The sequence below is a fragment of the Loxodonta africana genome, chromosome 3 (genome assembly GCF_030014295.1).
Source record: "Loxodonta africana isolate mLoxAfr1 chromosome 3, mLoxAfr1.hap2, whole genome shotgun sequence".
NCBI classification, from domain to species: Eukaryota; Metazoa; Chordata; class Mammalia; order Proboscidea; family Elephantidae; genus Loxodonta; species Loxodonta africana.
In genome coordinates, this window is record NC_087344.1 from 193,021,591 (window position 1) to 193,032,456 (window position 10,866).

Below are 10,866 nucleotides of genomic sequence, written 5' to 3' on the forward strand. Positions count from 1 at the left end.
CTTCCCAAATCACATAAAAGCCCTGCTTCCCCATAGCTCTGGAAGTCTGGAAGTTCTGAAGAACTTCCTCCTGGCTCCTAGGTCTTCACATTATAATAAAATTACTCTCTCTTTCTCAAAGACAGGTGTCCAGATTATTGTCAAGTCTAAGTGCCCTGGACAGAACTCACTTTCTAGGGTTTGGTAACAATTTTGGAACCCAACATGGGGCTACAGGGTGGCACAGACCTTCTATCTGAAGCCTGGCATGCCCTCGACCATGAGTAGAACCTCTACCAACCCTCAGTATGCACTGAGTCTCTTGTTTGGGAGGATCGGGTAGGTCTCTCAACCAACCTTTACTGGTGCTTTTTGTTTTTTCATGTGGATTCTAATTACCGTTTGGGGTCACTTAGCTAGGCAAACATCTTACAGTTAGGTCTGTTTTACAAAAGAGGGAAAAAGGGATGAAAATCCCCTAAATACAAACGTTTATGTATCTCTGGCAAAATAAAAACCTACAAAAACAGTGTAAGCTAATGGTGCAGGGGAAAAAGGAAGGGGAGAAAAGCCCCACCTGGAGAGGCCTGGGGTCAAAACCAGGCCAGATAAATGGGATGCATGTAAATGGGAAAATAGAGTGTGAAGAGAAGACAAATCTGGAATGTTTTAAAAGGGTTATGTGTTTAGGATTATGTGTTTATCTGAATGTACTACGGATATTGAATGCTTCTCCTACCTGATGTTGTAAAGCAGACATAAATATAGTCTAGAAATGCACATTGGGTATTACAGATTGCACACAGCATGTAACTCCACCTTCAGCCAATACTTAATTGGATATACTAAGAGGGGAACTAGGATTTGCCCACGAGAAACACAGATTTGTGTTTATAGAGTGGGGGCTGTCTAAAAGCTGAGCCCCACCCAGATTTGCATTTATTCATACCCCTTCCACCTGGAGGTATACACCTGGTTCCTGGCCTGGCAGCCACTACCTCTTTGGCAGAACCCTCATCACCCCTCTGGTGAATTACTTGCAGCCCCTCATGAGTCAGAAACTCCCAGTCCTGCCCAGGGAATAGTCTCCCCGGCACATACCCATAGTGGGGTGCTATTTGGCCAGGGATTCACCAAGTCTCCTCAGGGCAATTTCCGCTGAGGCAAATACCTGCCGGACTAGATCACAATGGCCAGCCTAGAGGGTTTATCTGGGTCCATACACCATTCTCCACCTCTGACCTGTATAATTGGAAATTTCTTTTAACTCTAGAGGAATGGAAGATGGTTTTAGAAAAGGCACGCTCAGAGGCTGTCAGATTGCATAACCTCAACCTCAAAATGGTATTAGACTCCTGAAAGCGCAGGCAGTACCTGCCACAATTATTGGCTGGGGGCAGGACAAATAGAACACTGTAAAAACTGTTTGATATTTGGTTTACAGCAAGGGGCCCCAAAGCAGAAGCAAAGTTTAAGATGTACAGGGCCCCAAGGAAAATCCTTCTAGCTTCCTAGAACACGTGTATGAAGCATACCAGTGGTTTATTGATTTAAACCCTGAAGACACAGAGAACGCCAGGTTCACATAATTAAAGGATCAGGCAGCCAAACAAGCTGCTAGAACAAAATCCCCCACCACTTTCTTTGCTTTAATTCCTAATCTTCAGCTACTGGAAAACCCCCACTGCACTGAATGTGATATAAACAGAACTTGTGAATGGGGCTTGAGCTTAATAATACAGAGGAAGACAGGTGGTTGTACAATTTCCAAACCCATTGCTATTAAGTCAATTCCAACTCATAGTGACCCTACAGGACAGAGTAGAACTGCCCCATAAGGTTTCAAAGGAGAGGCTGGTGGATTTAAATTGCTGACCTTTTGGTTAGTAGCTGAGCTCTTAACTACTACGCCAACAGGGCTCCACAATTTCCAGAGATAGGTGCTAATACCAGAACACCTGATAAACATCCAATAATAGAGGCATCTCTTGAGAGCACACATTCAGGTCGGGATGCTTTGTTTCACTGGCTAGCCAAACTGATTAAAGGCCCTAATCTACAAAAGACTATCCAGAAAGTAGTGCAACAATGTGTCACCTGTGCGAAGAACAATCCCAAAACAGGTCTACCACCTCCTATGCCTAGGGTGTAAGCCCGAGGGACCGGCTTACACTATCTTTTAGTGTTTGTGGATAACTTTACTGGATGGGTAGAAGCCTTCCCCTTCTGAACAGAAAAGGCATTGAGGTAAACAAAGCTCTCAGTGAAATTATTCCTAGATTTGGCCTACCTCATCCAATTCAAAGTGATAACACCGGAGCCTTTGTATCCAAAGTCAGGTTGTTGAGGAATTGGGTAGAAGCTACATGCTCCCTGGAGACCACAGTAATTACTGCATTGACTGTCCTTAAAGGCCTAATTAGAGACCTGAGGTAGTGTGGGCAATGTGGATGAATGCTTGTATTCTAACAGACCAACCTTCCCTGGATCAAGCCGCTACATTGCCTTGTTGAGAGTCCAAGTGGTCCCTAGAAGCAAGCTTTAATGGAGCCCCTGTGAAATGCTGTATGGAGACCTTTCCATAAGACAGCCTGGGGATGTAGTGAGTGCTTCAGGTGATCCTTAAGCAGTCCAGGAACTTAATGTTTCCAGGTATCTTAGGTAACAGTTCTAATTGTAACATTAGCTTAAACACATCTGCATCTTGGTTCCCCATTCCCTGTTCCATTTCTATTTCAGTGTCCTGGGCCAGGGGTGAGGCTGACTTGCGGTTCAGTAGTTATTGGCGTGTGCTCTGCTTATAAAAGGCAATTTTCTTTTCTTCTCTTAGCACCTAAGCAACTTTTATTGGCCATTGTCTTTGTCCTCCTAAATCTTAGGGATGGAGCAAGGTGGCAGTAGTTGGTGAGTAGCACTGGTGTCCAGAAGTTGGAAGCTATCGGCGGGTGTACAGTGTTTACCGGTAGGTTATTTGTATTGAAGGGAAAACTGAGTGTATGAAAGGGCCTGGCAGTAGGAGAAAGCCAATGAAGCTTCTGGTGGTAGTATAACAGAAGGGTCCTGGAGACCATCTGCCTGGCTAGCTTTTGATTTTGGGTCAAGGGGCTTCACTTCCAGATGGCTTAGTTTCCTTGTCTGCAAAAAAGTGGTAAACAACAGTGGCGACTTTATAAGTTTATATTTCTTTTTGTGAGTTTGGTGGGGAAAATAAGGGAAAGACTTAAACTAATCATTCCTTGCCTGTTCCTAGGTCCCTGAAACTCCACCCCATGTCAGCAGGAAGTACCCAGATGAGTTGCTGACCCTTATCCCTTAAAATTAAGGTATTGCTGCAAAGGGGGATTGGAACCTGACCCTATGTATGCCAGTAAGTTTCCATTAGTCCTGAAACTAACCAAGCCAGGTTTGACCTGCCCCGCATGTGCAGAATGGCCAGCTGTGACTGTGAGACAGGGAAGAGATCGGGCTAGCTGAATTAAATAAGGGCTACGTTTCAAGGCCCTGTGTGCTCGACCAGCTATAATTAAATTTAAACCTAAGTACAGACCACCATATAACCTTTACTGCTGGCACCCGAGAATTACTCGTGATTAACAGACTAGGTGTTTAGACAAGATAAAGAGCTACATTTTAAGGCGCTGTATGCTTGACCAGCTATAAATTACTGATAATCTTCCTGAGTTGTTTTTCAAGGCCTCACCAGGTACAGAACATGAGCAGTAAAGATCAACGTGGGCTATGAATGACCTTCCACATGAGACAAACATGAACAGGGACACCCCACCGGGGCTCAAACCAAGATCCAGAGGCATTACGTGTGCACAATATCCCAGAATAAGTCCTGTTCGACATCCTGGCAGCCTTTGTGACAGACTCGATCTTGGTTCCAGCAACTTCTGCGAGGAAGTCCATCTTGAATTCTAACTGCGCGCCCTTTTGATTTTCGTAATCCTGCCCCTTCTCCTGGAAATCTCCACCCATCTAATGAATAAAGACAATGCCTTTTTCCTACCTAAGAACTTTTATAAACCCTAAGAACTCCTTTGTTAGTGAGAGACTGGAGGCTAGCGTAGGTGGAAACCACTCTCCCTCTCTCCCTCGTGAGCCTTTTACTTTCTTTCTGTCCCTAATAAACCTTTGTTCATGTGGAATCTCTGAACCTCTCCTGGTCATTCTTGGCCAGAAGGTAAAAACCTAGGCAGGGCTTAGTCCAGAGCTGGGAAAACTTGCCCTGTAACAACTGCTAATTGACCTCGATAGAGGATGCAGCAACAGGAGGAACAAATCAGAAGGAAAATCATCACCATACCCTATTCCAAAGTGAGATGTCTGACAAGAACCACATCACCTCCTGTTTCCTCGCCCCCTTCTAGAATTTTTCCTCCCTAAATTTTTTTTTTTTTTTTAGTACACCTGCACGGGCACCATCTTTCCTCCCAAATCACATATAAACTCTGCTTCCCTGTAGCTCTGGAAGTTGGATTCAAGGAACTTCCTCCTGGCTCCTTGCTCTTTGAATTGCAATAAAATTACTTTCCTTTGTCAAAGACTGGTGTGCAAATTATTGGCAAGTCTGAGTATGCCAGACAGAACTCCTCTTCTAGGGTTCAGTAACAAGATTAGCCAATATTTTATGCTTAATATCTGCCACCATGAATTGTTTAAAGATTAAAAATAAATGATCTAACTTTAACAATAGTCTCATTTAAAGCTTTTTAGATTAGAAAAATGCCAGCTTGTAGGTGAAACACAATTGAGGATATAATTTGTCTAACACACATTTTTCAGTTGTAGAAAGTATCATATTTAATTTAAACAAAATATGATAAATTAATGATAAAAGTATCATTATTTAAGTTAAACAAATACCATGAAATGAAAATAGCAGTTATATTTGTAATAGTCATGAAAATAGAAATGTGAACCATGACTCATTCAAAACATGAAACTCTCACTTAAATAAAATTAAGTGTAATAAACCAAGGTAATTTTACAATTTATATTTTGTGCAAATTCCAAATATTTTGTCATTCTCTCTTCAAGTGTAAAGCCATTATTCAAGAACAGGTTGTCAAGCTTTATTATCTGCAATTTATATTATGAAACCAATTTAAAAATTTTCGGTATAATTTACATACAGCACAGTGCATAGACCATGATTGTGCTGTTCGAGTTTTGACAAAAGCATATACATAGGCAACCAACTCTGAAATCAAGATCTAGAACGTATTTATCACTCAGAAAGCCTGATCGTATTATTTAAATCAAAGCCCCAGAAGCAATTACTAGATTTCTATAACATAAATTTTTCTTATTCTTTAAACTCATAAATAGAATCATATACATGAATACCTTATTTTATTGACCTTAGCTTCATTGTGCTTCACAGATATTGTGTTTTTCACATATTGAAAATTTATGGCAACCTTGTGTCAAGTAAGTCTATTGGCATCATTTTTCCAACAGCATGTGTTCACTTTGTGTCTCTTTGTCACATTTATGTAATTCTTGCAATATTTCAAAATTTTTCATTGTTATTATATCTGTTATGGTGATCTGTGATCAGTGATCTTTGATATTACTATTGTAATTGTTTTCGAGCATCATGAACCTTGCCCATGTAAGAAGGCAAAATTTGTTGTAAATATTGTGTGCTCTGGCTGCTCCACCAACTAGCCATTGCCCCGTCTCTCTCCCACTCCTTGGGCCTCCCTGTTCCCCGAGACACAATCTCGAAATTAGGCTAATTAATAACCCTACAATGGCCTCTAAGTGTTCAAATGAAAGGAAGAGTTGCATGTCTCTCACTTTAAATCAAAAGCTAGAAATGATTAAGCTTAGTGAGGAAGGCATGTCAAAAGCCGAGATAGGCCAAAAGCTAGACCTCTTGTGCCAAACTGCCACGTTGTGAATGCAAAGGAAAAGTTCTTGAAGGAAATTAAAAGTGCTACTGGAGTGAGCACACTTATGTTAAGAAAGTGAAACAGGCTTATTGCTGATATGGAGAAAGTTTTAGTGGTCTGGATAGAAGATCAAACCAGCCACAGCATTCCCTTAAGCCAAAGGCTGATCCAGAGTAAGGTCCTAAATCTCTTCAAATCTATGAAGGTTGAGAGAGGTGAGGAAGGTGCAGAAGATTGAAGCTAGCAGAGGTAGGTTCATAAGGTTTAAGGAAAGAAGCCACCTCCATAACATAAATGTGCAAGATGAAACAGCAAGTGCTGATGTAGAAGCTTCAGGAAAGGTTCAGCAAGTTTTCCAGAAGATCTAGCTAAGACAGTTGATGAAGGTGGGTACACTAAACAACAGATTTTCAATGTAGGTGAACAGCCTTCTATTGGAAGAAAATGCCATCTAGGACTTTCATAGCTAGAGAGCAGAAGTCAATGCCTGTCTTCAAAGCATCAAAGGACTGGCTGACTCTCTTGTTAGGGGCTAATGTAGCTGGTGACTTTTAGTTGAAGCCAATGCTCATTTACCGTTCCCAAAACCCTAGGGCCCTTAAGAATTATGCTAAATCTACTCTGCCTGTGCTGTATCAATAGAACAACAAAGCCTGGATGACAGCACATCTATTTACAACATGGTTTACTGAACATTTTAAGCCCGCTGTTGAGACCCACTTCTCAGAAAGAAAGATTCCATTCAAAACATTATATCTTATTGACAATGTACTTGGTCACCCAAGAGCTCTGATGGAGATGTACAAGGAAATTAATGTTGTTTTCATGCCTGTTAACAACCATCCTGCATCCCACGGATAGAGGAGCAATTTTGACTTTCAAGTCTTATTAGTTAAGAAATACATTTCTTAAGGCTGTAGTTGCCACAGATGATGAGTCCCCTGATGTATTTGGGCAAAGTAAGTTGAAAACTTTCTGGAAAGGATTCACCATTCTAGATGCCATTAACAACAATCATAATTCACGGGAGAAGGTCAAAATATTAACATTAACAGGAGTTCGGAAGAAGTTGATTCCAAACCTCATGAATAACTTTGAGGGGCTTAAGACTTCAGTGGAGGAAGTAACTGCAGATGTGGTAGAAATAGCAAGAGAACTAGAATTGTAAGTGGAGTGGAAGATGTGACTGAATTGCATGATAAAACTTTAATGGATGAGGAATTGCTTCTAATGGATGAGCAAAGAAAGTAGCTTCTTGAGGTGAAATCTACTCCTGGTGACCAGGTTGTGAACATTGTTGAAATGACAAAAAGGATTTAGAATAAGCTTAATTGATAAAGCAGCTGCAGAGTTTGAGAGGACTGACTCCAACTTTGAAAGAAGTTCTACTGTGAGCAAAATGTTTTCAAGCAGCATCATATGCTACAGAGAAAGTTTGCATGAAAGGTAGAGTCAATTGATACAGCAAACTTCATTGTTGTCTTATTTTAAGAAATTGCCATAGCCATTGCCCAACCTTCAGTGATCACCACCCTGATCAATCAGCAGCCATCAACATCTAGGCAACACCTTCCAAAGACAAAAAGATTACCACTCGCTGAAGGCTCAGTTGATGGTCAGTATTTTTTAGCAATAAAATATTTTTAATTAAGGTATGTACATTATTTTTTTAGACATAATGCTATTGCATACTTGATAGATTGCAGTATAATGTAAACACGACTTTTATATGCACTGGGAAACCAAAATATTCGTGTGACTTGCTTTATTGCAGTATTTGCTTTATTTCAGTGGTCTGGAACTGAACCCACAATATCTCTGAGATATGCCTGTAGTATGGACTCTGTTCCTTATGGCTGTTTCCACTCAACATAATTTTTGAGATTTATCTATGTCCTAGCACATATTACTAGTTCATTTCTCTTTATTGCTAGGTATTGTTTTATTTTTTAATAGGCTACAACTTGTTTATCCATTCACCTACTCATGGACATTTGGGATGTTCTTAGTTTTTCATTACTGTGAATTAAACAGACAAAACATACTTTTATAAGTCTTTGCGTGGAAATATACATTATAGATTTATGTTTAGCTTTATAGAAATTGCTATTTCTTATAGAGTGGTTATAACATTTTATTATCTTATTTTTTGATGAACAGAAGTTTTTAATTTTGGTGAAGTTTAATTTTCAATTTTTGTATGTCTACTGTTTCTTGTGTCCTATCTAAAAAAAAATCTTTGCCTACCCCAAGGTAATGAAGACATTATTCTCTGATTTCTTTTAGTTGCTTTATAATTGTAGTTTTTACATTGAGATCTGTGCTTCATTTGAATAATTTATTCATATGGAATATATTCTGGATACATTTGGCTTTTTTTAGTAATTTCTATCTCTTTATTGTACACTCTGCTGCTATAATGTTAACCTACCTTCCTTTACTCCTTTAATCAAGGTTTCTGTGATGGTTAAGATTGTCTATCAATTGGCTGGGCCATGATTCTCAGTGTTTTGGCAGTCGTAAAATGTTGTGATCACTTCCCTGTTGAGATTTGATATGTGATCACCCCTTCAATGGGATCTGCTATGAAAGGGAGTTTCCTTGGGTGTGTGGCCTGCACATCTGAATATACATGGACATTCTGGCAAGGCTTGAGAGTTTTTGATTATTCTGAATCCTGCAGCTAGCTCCTGTTTGTCTGACCTCCAATTCTTGGGACTTGAGCTAGCAGCCTGCCTGTGGTCTCGGGATTCATAGATCTTTGCAAGCTTTGAGCAAAAGCTCTGCGCTCCAACCTGCTGATCTTGAGTTCGCCAGCCCCTGCAGCTACATGAATCAGGAGAAGTCTTGCAATCTTGCCTGCCAGTCTTAGGACTTATTGATCTTCAGAAGCCTGTGAGCAAGAGCCCTGCTCTCTGACTTGCCAATCTTGGGATTACCAGCCTCTGTGGCTATGTGAATCAGGAGAAGCCTCTCTCCTGATCTGTGGACTTGGGATGTTCCAGCCTCTACAACCTTGTGAGCCATTTCCTTGATATAAATCTCTCACTCTATATATTTTTATATGCTTTGCTGGTTATGCTTCTCTAGAGAACCCAGCCTAACACAGTTTCCTTTAGTTCTTTGAATGTATTTCTGATCGCTACTTTGAACTCCGAACATTCTGCAATTGAAAAGTACAATAACTGAAATGAAAAATTAATTGGAGAAGCTCAACAGTAGATTTCAACTAGCAGAAGAAAGAATTAGTGACATTGAATACAGATGGATAGAACACATGCAATTCAAAGGAGAGAAATGAATGCCAAAAAAAAAAAGAAAGAAAAGAACAGAGTTCAAAGAAATGTAGAACACCATTAAGAATACCAACATACACATAGTTGGAATACCAGAAAGGGAGGAGAATAAGGAACGGAAAAATATTTGAAGAAATAATGACTGAAAACTTCCCAAGTTTTTTTTTTTAAAAATCAAGTACACATCCAGAAGGAAATGTACGGAAATGAATGTATTTTTTAGTATTTTTTATAGTGCACGTCGGCTAACGACAATCGATGTCAATTTTTGTTTATCTAAAAATGTCTTAATTTTGCCTTTACTTGTGAAAAATAATTTTGCTTGATATGAAATTTTTGGATGAACAATATTTTTTAGTGTTTCAATATGTTATTTTCAATGTCTCTGTTTCCCATGTTTCTGATGAGAACATAGTCATTGATTGTATCATTATTCCACTCTATGTAGTGGGTAATTTTCCCTTACTGTTTCAATATTTTCTCTTTATTTTCAGGTTTTAGCAGTTTGACTATGATGTGCCTAGGTGTTCTTTTGTGTTTCTTGTACTTGTGTTTCATTGAACATCTTCAATCTGTAAGTTTATGTTTTTCACCAAATTTGTGAAGTTTTCAGATATTATTTATTCAAATATTTTTTCTTCTTTTTCTTTCTTTCTGGGGTTCCAAATACAATATGTTGGACCACTTGCTAGTTCTCTAAAGATCTCCAAGAATTTGTTTATTTTTTCTCTATTTTCCTGTGTTTATCAGACAGAATAATTTCTGTTTATCTTCAAATTTACCAGTTCTTTCTTCTACCATCTCCACTGAGCCCATTTCATAAAATTATCATTTCAACTCTTGTACTTTTTCTCAGTAGATTTATAATTAGTTCCTTTTTATAATTCCCATTTAACTGCAATATTTCTAACCTATTCACTCTTTTATATCACATTTCACTTTTTTAACACATTAATAATAGCTTACATACTTTATCTTCTAAATCCAAATTGTAAGTGCATTTGGATTCAATATGCATATTTTTTCATGTTTATGGATCACGCTTTCTTAACTATTTGTATATATTAAAAATTTTAGTTGAAAACTGAACATTTTAGTTAAGACAATAATCATTCTCACCTGCATCTTGCAGTAGCTGGTGTCTCTGCTCTAATTGTTTTGCTTCCATATGCTACCTAGTTTCAGATATTTGGAATCTTCTTTCCTATAGTTCCATAAATTTCCAATTGCTTTGTTGCTCCTGAGTTCTACTGTCTGATAACTCAAGTCAATTAGATAATACTGTCAATCTTCACATATGTGTTGTAGAGGGGGAATAAATTCAAACACAGAAAACTCACAAATCTTATGGGACAGTTTTGTCTTTCAAGGATATATTCATCTTTAGTTTGTATCTGTTTTTATTTTCCCCCCACTGTGCTCTTTGTAATCAGTCATTGCTATGGGCAGAGATAATACTCGGATTTGGGATTTTGCCTTTTCTATAATTCTTCATTTACCAAATTTCTTCTCTTAAAGACCCAATTTTGCTGTTGATCTAAACTCCATTATCTGCCCATTGAGGTGTGAGGTGGGGTGTGTTGGGCAATGCTCCCAGGAAAAAAACTGCAAACTCACAGTGTCACCTGATGGGATAAAATAGTAATATTTATGATAAGTTTGTCAAGTTTCTGGCTGTCTTTGGTCAT